Source organism: Papaver somniferum, chromosome 2 (genome assembly GCF_003573695.1).
Source record: "Papaver somniferum cultivar HN1 chromosome 2, ASM357369v1, whole genome shotgun sequence".
In the NCBI taxonomy this organism is placed as follows: Eukaryota; Viridiplantae; Streptophyta; class Magnoliopsida; order Ranunculales; family Papaveraceae; genus Papaver; species Papaver somniferum.
Window position 1 is genome coordinate 5,641,507 of NC_039359.1, and position 11,573 is coordinate 5,653,079.

General features: G+C 33.5%; 1 long non-coding RNA gene across 1 annotated transcript; it reads left to right on the forward strand.

Annotated features, from left to right (window-relative positions):
* Window positions 1–9,867: 9,867 nt before the first annotated feature.
* On the forward strand, window positions 9,868–11,126 carry LOC113352932. Its single transcript, XR_003360994.1, has 2 exons — window positions 9,868–10,202; window positions 10,579–11,126. It is a non-coding gene; the product is annotated as an uncharacterized LOC113352932 (long non-coding RNA).
* Window positions 11,127–11,573: the final 447 nt, after the last annotated feature.

The window sequence follows — 11,573 nt, forward strand, 5'->3', positions numbered from 1 at the left end:
AATGTAATTTAAGCAGAGATAGAAAGGTCATGAGTGAGTGAGAGAGAAATGACAATGATTTTTTTTTTTTTTGCAGCTAAAATAATAATTAAAAAAAAAAAAAAAAAGTGAAGAAAAATAAAACAAATACTCCGATAAATATTAAGGTGTTATTCGGAGACATGTTTTAGTTAAGGGATCACTTAAAAAAAGGCTAGCAAGCAGCGCAGCGGCTGTTTGAACCCTGAGAAATGTTTTGTTCGGAGACATTCTCAATTTCATTGGTCTTCCTTTTAATACTTATTTAACAAATAAATGACAAGATTCATGGTGATATCAGTCATTAATCAATGAAATATGGGAGTGTTGAACGAAATTGGATTCCATTTGCACGCTTCTAGTGAATCTTGCACGCAGGAAATGTCTATGATGCATAACACTTGATCAAAACCTCTACCCAGACCTGGAATCTATTAACAAACAGCTGCATAAAAGGATTTCCTTGTGATATACCGCTCTGTTATTGCGAGCATTTGTGAATACTTACTTGTTTTCCACGACACGACTTACTTAAACCACCAAGAATACCACCACATTTATGATATTCTCCCGAAAAAACCGTTTTTACCTTTTTATACAAACCATCATCAAACACTTTCAGTTTCTCCTTTTTCTATACTCAATCATCATCTTTTCAGCTTAAAACCCGCTTTCTAGCTCCCTCTCAATTCTCATTCTCACCAGTCCACAAAATGATTGCCGTGATACCAATCTTATTAGCTTTCGTGGTTCTGTTTTTAGGTATTTTTATAGTTTTTTTAATCTATCTCTGGTTATTATGGTACGCAACAAACGGTAGTGTTGAGAATCAAGATGATGAAAAATCTTCTAAAATGAAAGGGTTATCAGAATTAGAATTGAAGGAGTTACCTGTTGGTAAAGCTATGGAAGAAATCAAGGGATTTGTCTCGATGAGATTGAAGTTGATCAATTAATAAGGTTTGATGTTGATCGCGGCGATGAGCTTTGTCAAAATTCATTATCAGTGTCCTCGGTGGAACCTCTTTAGTCATTGCTGCGTTTTCAATTCTTTCTCGGGATTGCGGGGTTTTCTTTTTGTTTTTTTTAGTTCTATTTTGATGATGTGAAATTGTATGAAAATTCAGTATATAAATTTCAGAATTTTATTTCGTTTGCAATAATGGAAAAGCAAATTAGACAGAACTATATTTATGATGATATATTTCTTATTAAGTTCTTTCTTCTCAAGTGAATCGGCCGATTTCACTTGCGCAGAAGCGTGCCATACTTATGCAAAGTTTCAGTTCATTTCCCCGAAAGACGTTTTAATTTCTTTTGGTGCTCCACCATCTAATGACTGGCTGTGGCTGAGTAGCCCATATACCCGTAATTAATCACGCGACACGTGATAGAGGAAAAGTGTTGGGAGAAAATGGGAGTACGAAGCATTTGCGATTAACTTCATTTCATTCATGGGGAGAGAGAGAAGTGTACTTTAAGGCATATTCGTGTGCATATAAAGAAAGAAAGAAAGGAAAAAAAAAAAAAAATGATTTAAGGCATATTCCTATGCACCCATTATGGGTATGGTTAAGCGGCAAACATAACTAAGGAGTCTCTATCGAGTAGTAGATTCATAACCGCACTGTAAGGTCTTAGTCGCTAGCGACCATACTTGACTGCTCGGTATAGTATACGTCAATCAGTGATATATCGTCTAACGGTTATAGATCAATCATCCTATAAATACTCAATTTTAACCTCACTTCAATTTATACTCTCTCTACACTTCTCAATTCGTTACTCAGCTTTGTTCTAGTTTATAACAGAATTCACCATGTTCACTCTAAGCTTCTCTACAATTCACTGTTTGTTTATTTTTTGTGATATGACTTTTCAATCTGATTCTCAAACTGGACGAAGTAATAAAATTTGAGAGTGTGAACGTTATTGTGGTCGAAGATGAATGCATTTACAGGAATTATGTTTATTTTACACGAGATAGTATCAATGGTGCATAGCAACAAGGTAACACCATGTGAGCAAACGTATTTCGAAAATATCATGAACAAACAATGAACATCAATTAGTCGTGACGCAAGTGGGTTGTTAGATCACTTTGTTGCAATCAACAAGGAAGTAGTCTTATGTGTTACTGCAATAATGCAATTTGTTCGAAACATGGGGAGCGGTGATGTCGATATTGATGGGGAACAAAAGTGTCGGAGTGATTGGCACCATAAACACGGAAAATAATCTGCATTCTAAAGTAGTTACCGTATCTGAAAGTACCTGAAAGATCATCGTACACTTTGAAACCAAGGGAGCGGTGATGTTGATGGGGAATGAAAGTGTCCGTGTGACTGGCACCGCAAACACGGGAAAAGAAATTGCATTTTAAAGTAGTTACCATATCTAAAAGTACCTAAAGTAGTTATAATCCAGTATTCTTAGCAAATATGTAGCAAGTACCTGAAAGACCATATACTTTATATCTTTCAACATCAAGTTCACAACCATCTCAACTCCCTTTTGAGATCCCATTTTCTTCACCAGATTCCACAACAAACACAAATTGTATCTCAAATGTCAATATTGATACAATAAGAGAAAACAAATAGGGACTAGGAGACACCAAGTCAGACTTGCGAGAAATTTAACCCAAGAAGGAGGCTTTGAAGGTTTTAACTTGAACAAGTTTATGGATCGTCAACGGATAACCGAGAAACAACCATCAGTTGGGTGAAAAGACATGACCATGGAGATAAAAACATCGTCAAAATCAAGTCAAATTTGTGATGGACTATGACAAGCATAAGATTCTTATTGTGGACACTACAACAATGAACGAGCAACAAAACTATATATGGGATATAAAATTTAACAGGTTAAGAGAGGAGATGGAATAAAAACCTAATAAGTAAAATTTTCAACAACAATATGAAGATGATGATGAAGTAGAATTACTTAATAATAATTAATGTATTGGATTTACTTAATTCTTCGACTGTAAAATGTAATATTTTTAGTTATTTTAACTTATGTCATTTTGAATGAATTGGTAGTTTTTGGATACTTGAATTTTAAATTACATGAAAATATTAAAAACCTATAATAACATGATTAATCCACGTATTGATGAAACTAACATCCCATTGAACTAATTAATATCTCATATGGGTTATGAGAAACTCCTTAAGAATTTGGAAATGAGCTTCGTATTCGAAATTCTTTGGTTTGGAATTCCTTTCGAGATCACAGTCCAACTTCAGCATTGGTTTCACCCTTAAGTCGATGTCGATTGACATCTGAATCTAAGGTATAAAGTTTTTAACTTGTTTTCTTATTGTTACAAATCGACATAACAGTGTTCCACGTTCCCGGTTGTGAGCATTACCCATATAAGTGCAAAAGGTTTCATAAATTTTAACCCAATAACATGACTAAACCAGTTTGTCGTCATTTTTCAACCCTCTTCGGATAGTATATTACATAGTTTAAAAACATAAATCTTCGACTTCAATAAAGATAGGATCAACCATACTTATGGAGATAGATTAAGAGAAGAAAATTTTGTGGGATATTGTTGTAGAAGATGTGATTTTAAAAAGGGGATGGGTGTATATATATATGAATTGATTGAGAGCCATTGTCAATAGAATTGTTAGATCATTGCTCGGTTGAACCTACCGAACACTGGTATGTCAAGTTTGATTGTCATATTTTAGCTCCAAAACTCGAAGCTTCTTGATTAAAGTACTACAATCAACTTTGTTAGGTTAGACTAGAAACATTAGAGATATTGAGACAAGCTCTTGTTACTCAGAAGAACTTGAAGACATATCGACATCAACGCACACATCATCATTCAATTCGAGGTTAGTAATATAGACTTGACTTGCTTCCATTTCTATCTACATTTCTTTCAAGTCGTTTAGATTGAAAACATTATAAGTATATTTATGTATCTTTTGTATTGGAGACTTGATCATTCCATTATGATCAAAGTGTCAAGGAAGTATATATACTAGTTGTTTCATACAACTTTGGTATATCGAATTACGAAGTACAACATTTATCTTTTAAACTTCGTAAATGCGACATAACACTATCGGTTACTAGTTAGTGTGTTGAACTTTGGGTTGATTCCAAGCCTATAAAATTATGCTTAAGTACATGAGTTTAAGGAAGTAAACTTGGGAAACTTGTTTCATAGTTGAACTGAACAAAGTATTTATTCTATGATTTATCCTTTAAACAAAGATCTATAATAAGACAGGTCCCAGGGATCTATAGCAGGAACGATTCTTTACTTTGGGATCTATAGCAGGATCGATCCCTAATGATAACCATTTAAACGTTTTTTATGATCAGGCTATAATCTTGTGGTTTTGTTAGCTGTCAGAAACTGGTTTTGGTTGTTATGGAAATTTCACAAAGATGTCGACATAATAATTTGAACATGTGCAAAACTCTTATTACCTAATGTTCAAGTATTTTCCTTGATACTCAGGGTGACATCCCAAACGAAATAATCCACAGTCTCTTCTTTGGTATTCAGAATTTATATCTCTTTAATTTCTCAGTAATTAAAGCATATCTCTGGATATTATATTTGTAAAATGTACTTGTATGCTAGCTAATATTTGGTTGTCATCCATGAGAGATTTCGATATATTTGTTGGACAATAGTTGAAATATTTACAAAACCAAAAATTGGTATTTATTGCATATCTTTTAGTATTTTCGGATTTGGTAATTCCTCGGTGTCCAAACTACCTTGGTCATTATAAATAATGAAGTTTGTTTTTCTTGCATACTTATCTCGTGACGTAAGTACTTGATTTTGTATTTGGCGTGAGGTAAGCCGACTAGCAATATTCTTGTAATACTCACTCGAGATGAAAGTATCCTAATTAAGTGAAATCTCTTACGTTCGCTTGGTTTAAAGTCTTCTTTGGGATCAAGAAGCGTCTAGTAGTATCGTTTGTGAGAAACTAGAATCGCATTGTTATTTTAGTTTTCAATTATTGATTTGATTAACTAACGGTAGATTTGAACCTTGATATCACCTAGTTTATTTATTATGTGATCCTTCTTTTCTGATATAAGGTCACTCGAACTAGATCAAGGATTGACGACTTCAGATCTGATTTTGATTCAAGATCTGAAAATAGAACTTGTGATTATCCATTGTTAACAGACTCAATTCAGTACGTGCTCAATCACAAGGGAATCAAGTTGTGTGTACAGGTACTTTTAAGACTGAAGATTTGAAGACTATAAGATTTTTTTTATTGGTATTCTGATCTCTGTGATTATACTTCATGCGCACTTGGTTGGCTGGGTCCAACAAGCTCGTTTATCTTGATATATTATTTATAGCTTGTTGTATAGATCGACGATCTATCACTTGGTGGTTCTTTTCAGAATCCAGCAATTTCATTGATTGTGAACTAAGATTCATTATCTTTGATAGTCTTTATATTTTAGTTAATCTAACTGATACAAATGAATTTATATTCATCAAAAGGAAGAACCTTTGTAACTCAACTACATCTCTGACTAACTTGTTGATATGGAAATTGATAGAGCGGTTACTGAAACAAATTAGTCCTTTATTGTTTTTGAATACGATCCAAAGGAGTTGAGTGCTAGAAGTATTCACAGCAAGTGGATCAACTTAAGATAGTCGAGTCTATCTTAGAGTTCACGTGTGGAGACCATATTCGTAGTAGGCGCAGAGATAGTGAAGGAACTGAGTAACTTGAAGTTATTTTACTTGGTCTCAACTATACAAAGTTGGTTGTAGCCTTTGTATCGCGGCTTATTATGAGAGTATTCAAAATTGAACTAGCTCCTAGAGTTTTTCTGCATATGCGGTTTTCTCGTTAACAAAACTATTGTGTTTGTGTGATTTTAATGGTTCCAAATTAAAGTTATTTAATTGTAAAAGCATTCTACCTGCTCGTATGCTTGAAGACCATTGGATCCAAAATATTGGTGGTATACTTGGTACCCTCGTCTTTTCAAGAGTGTTGGCCGCTCGGGTCAAATGAAAATCGCAAGCCAAAAATAAATATTAAATAATCTAATAAACTTAAAAATGATTTAATATCAACTGCTTTAATATTTCTCTGACATCTTCCTCAATTGGTTTTCGTAAATATGTTGGACCAAAATGATTAATTATTTCTTCGCAAAACAAAAAAAGATACTTGAATGGAGTTGTTTTTCCCATAAGAATGTACTCATCATTAGAATCCGTGGGACACCTGTAACCTAGAATCATTATGGAATAAGTAACCTTATGTTCAGGACTACGACTTCTAACATTTAGTGCATCAAACTGATATTAAATTGAGGTTCTACTGACAAGTCTCATTAGTAATATTTGGCAACAAGTGCTGAGGAATGCGTAACCAACGTTGGAAATCTTGGCAGAGTACACACAATCGGGAGTCAAATAATCGTGCATTATCTTTTCGTGGAACTCATTCCTCGTTCCATATGTATATCTTCTTGTGAATACTTATTTTGGTTCTAGAGCTCTAGGCATATGCCTTGAATATACCAGCATCATAATGTTTGTTTAGTTCTCTATCTTCATCTGACTCATCATCGAGTTGTTGCAACATATGAAGAAACATTTGTTATTTTGATTCAAGTTAAATCATATGAATGTACATCTCTTTATCAGAATGATCCATTGATTAAGAGATTAAAAGTAAGTAAATTGAGGATGAAGGTTGAAGAAATAAGTAGATAATGTAAAATTTATGAATATTTAGGTGTGAGTAAATTGAATTTAGTGGAGTGAACATATAGAGTGGAAATAACGGGAAATAGTCGTTAGAAAAATAGTTGTTACGAAAGAGATCCATCGAGCGGTAAAAGCGTTATCACCATATTGCGCATAGGAACCGACCTAACTACATATTGCAGTGGCTTAATCATTTTTATTTCAGTATCAAATTATTTTAAAAATCAAGATTAAACTTCCTAATTTATTTTACTTTTGATTATAAAAAATAAATTGTTCCAGAGGTTTCCATGTTTACGTGGATTTAAGTCTTGGTTATATATGGCTTCATATTTACTTGTTTTTAAGGCTTGATTTATCTTGTTCATACTGGTATTGAAAAAACATATCTTAGGTAAGTATAAGTGATGGACGGAGATTTATGAAAAATAAATATATTATTTTTGAAAATGCGTGGGTACCAAAACACACCACCAACTTTTTCTTAGGCAACCCGTATGGATAAACCTAAATACAATTCTGAGAGTTCAACTTAATGAATCTCAATCAAGGAATAATATTCAGAGTTATATCTCTTTCTCCCACAATCAGAAAGTTTACAGAGACTAGTTTGTGAACCTGATTTTCGTGTAAGAGTACTTAGACGATTTCAAGATCAATATCCAATAATCAATCAAGTCGTATCCAACAAATAAGAATGGATATATCCACTTTGATTAATTTACGTACAACCTATGATATTTCAATTACAAATATAAACAATATAATGGGGGAAAAAATAACACAGACACCATAAATTTTGTTAACAAGGAAACCGCAAATGCAGAAAACCCCGGGGCCTAGTCCAGATTGAACACTAAACTGTATTAAGCTGCTACAGACACTAACCTACTACAAATAACTTCGGACTGAAATGTAGTTGAGACCGAATTAAACCCTCAAAACAATTTAGTTACAGTCGCGCTCCTTACGCCTCTTGAATCCCAATAGGACTCCGCGCAATTGATTCCCTTAGTTGACGTCCTTTACAGCCAAAGAGTTGCTTCAACTCAATTGAAGTCTTTAAACCAATTTGTCTCTCACAGATAATCCTATATTTGATTTACTTTTTGATCGTAGATCAAGATGAGACTGAAAATCGATAGCAATAGACAACGTCTAGCTAACCTGAAATCTGATTCTTAATCACCTCACAAGTATTAACCCTGTGGAATCACAAAGTCTGGGACGAAGAGAACTTTGCGATTTCTATCTATCTTGTTTGAGTGAGCAGCTCAACAATCAAAACAAGATCAGGATACTCAAACTATCAAGATAAAGATAGTTGGATCTGGCTTCACGAATCCCTAGGTGAAGTCTTTTTAGTTTCTAATCCCTAGAAGGGTTTGATAGAGAGGACGACTCTAGTTTACAACTATGACACACAAAGATAGTGTCGGGGATTCAAAAATCCCAGTTGCTTGAGGTCCTCCCTTATTATACTTTTAAAGTACAGTTTCTTTAGGTTTAAGATAAGCTTTGGAACCAAGCAAACAATACGAATCTTTGAAATGAGATTAACATACCAAGATATACACTCTGGTTAGGATGAACCGTAACCGAACCGTGTATAAAGACATTGTTAATGAAGGCTTAGCAAAAATTAGTCGATTGAACCATAAGCTTAACCATTTGCATCTGAAAATATTCGATCGGGCAAGTATATGTACCAGGTACGTGTACTCTACCTTGTTTATGACTATTTTTGTCATGGTACATGTACCGGGTATGTGTACCCTTAAGACAAAAACGAGTTCAGAAACTCACAGAACTTTTCCGGTTTGCTTACCGGGTAAGTATACCACTCTGTTTCAAAACCAACAGTTCCTTTACGGTTTGAATATTAGATATGTGTACCATTCCTGGTTCACGAGCAACAGACTTTTTATGGTATGGATACTGGTACGCATACCAAAAAATTGCTGCCGAACTATATCTACGCCGGTACATGTATTGGGTACATGTACTGCGGCTCCGGACCTATGACAGTTTTCCCAGTATGTGAAACTGGTATGCATACTGTCATGTATCCAAATTACAGTAGTTCTATATTTCTCTCTAAACCAATTCGAAACATCCCTAAATAACATCAATGACACATATCATTGTTCTAGGCTATTTTCAAATGATAATTTTGCATCACGATTTAGATTATGAACAATGAATTGTTCTTAACCGAAATTCATCAAGTATGAACAAATGTTCATCAAGCTTAGTCATATATATTTCGAGAACGATATTACCAATATAAACTTGACTCGAAATTCTTGATATGCTTGTGATAGTCTAATTAGTCATACGACATAGTCTCGTAGGATGAATATAACTTGAGAAATAGGTGGTCCAGTCTTCACTTACATTTTGTTGAAGAAGTTCTCCAAAAGCTTCGGTTGAGCTTCGTCTTTAAACGGTAGAACGCAGTGATGTCCGATTCTCAACTACACACTTTTATCCTAATCCGAGACTTCACTAATTGTAGACTAGAAATCAAGACATAGTTTTGATCAACTAAATTTGACAACAAGCTTGATATAGCAACACTTGTGAGTTTGATCGAGCAATGCTCTAATAATTTTTTTATTATTATTTGTATTTTATTAATGATATTTTTAGTTAAACAATAATGATTTTTCGGATTTAATATTTAGGGGCTGTTTGGTACCCATTATTTTAATGAATTATCAGCTTATAATCCATTATGCAGATTATAATGGATTTTATATGCGTTTGCTAACCATTATAATAATTGTTTATTTTAATCATAATGGAAAAAAATCCATTATTTCCATAAACAGGAAAAAGTTGTTTTGAAAATTTATTATAATCAATTATTTTTTCTGTCAAACTCAAATTATTTTTTTTTCTTATTTTCTCTAAACTATCAAGAGAGAGGTAAAAAAAACAACACAAGACTAAAAAAAATCCTACATCATTGTTCTTTCTTCTCCGGGTTATTTGGTTTTTGGTACTCGGGTTTTGATCCAAAACTGGCTTTGGTCTAACATTTGTCCGGCCTTTGCATTTGGTCTAAAAACCAACATTGACAATCCTTGACCGTTATTGACCTAAATTTTATTAAATTTCTAAAATAAATTATCTGAGTTTACAAGTCTACCCCTAAATACGATGGTTCCTAACTAAACCATTAAATCAAATGGTTCCCAATAAATCCCCTAAATCTACAGTTCTACACACTAATTCTGTTTTCTCTGCCTTATCAAATTTTTTTGCTTCATCTTGTTGCAACGTCATATTTTGCTTTAGTAAACTGATATTGAAAAAATGAGGAAGAACAAAATTCTAGTGATGGGTTTTATGCAAAAGATGAATTTCAGAAGCCGAAGAACGAAGCTGAAATCCATTGTTAAAACCGCTACTATTGATCGATTTGATTGAATTAGTGAGTATAATTAACCGGCAAAGAAGGCGGATTTGATGAAATTGCCTCTATCGATGGTGAATCGATTGTTAAAACTGTTTTTGCTGCAATTGCATCTGATTTGAGACAATTTAGGCTTAAAGATGGGGTTTTGATTTTGTTAGGATTCGGTTGGTTTCTCTGATTTTTAGGGTTGTGAATTGGGGAAATTATAGTGCTTTTGGAGTTGATTGGATTGATCTTGATTTCACATCATCAATTTCTTCTTCTTATGTAGTAGTAGTGTTGTTTTACATCTCTACTGTAGATCCATTAAAATCAGTGAAGAAGCAAGTTGTTCTTGCTATTTTTTCTTATGGATGATTAATGTAGTTGTTGATGCTTGAATTCTCTGCAGGGAAGGAGATAAACAAGGGTTAGAAGTACACAAAAAATTCATTTCTGCCATAACAATTCATACCCTGTGGCTGTTTGAAGAAAGTTTCCAAAGGAGTCTCTGCATTGCAGTACTATATGTCACATTAAACAGGGTTTTCTCTGAATTCTGCGGTGTTCTCGGCAGGGTTTGACAAGATTTTGGAGGCCAATATTGGTAATAAAGGCTCAACTGTGTTCGTGAATGAAAAAAAATGAAGAATTGGATTTTGTTGCTACAGGGAAAATAGCCTTGAGTGGCTGCATTTGTCGTTGATTTCATTGATGGTTGGTTGAGATATGTAGTGTCTTTCAGCTTGACTGTAACGAGCATATGTTGCATGTTGTGAAACACAGATTTGCAGGTGAAGAAGAATATAGAAGGAAGATCGAAATCATCCACAAATTGGCCCTCTCACCCACAGAAACTGCATGCTAAGTGTTTGATTTTTTTCTTCAAAGAAGATTAAAATGAGTGTTCTTAGTGGTGTCTACAAATTTAATGGGTATAATGATAAACTTGTTTATTAATTAGATTTTAATTAATTAATTTAATAATTATTAATTGAAAGTCAAGACTTAACTGGGTCAATGAGAGTCAACGTTGGTCTTTAGACCAAATGCAATGGCTGGACAAATGTTAGACCAAAGCCATTTTTTGGTCAAAATGTGAGTACCAAAAACCAAATAACCTTTCTTCTCCTTTTCTAGATCATCATTCTAAAATAATCAATTATTTGAAAAAAAAGTATTTGGAAAAATTTATTTTTAAAATGATTATACCAAAATCATTTATCTATTTATGATTATAGTCATAAATAGATAATCATAAATTTACCAAACAAGGCCTTAGGGTAATTTTAGGATAGTCTAGAAGTTTATTTAAGAGTTTTAATAAGTTGGAAAAGTTGCTTAAAGGTAGTAGACACCTTGGGAAACAAGTTTTTTATATTTTTGTTAAGTTTAGAGTTTGTTTAG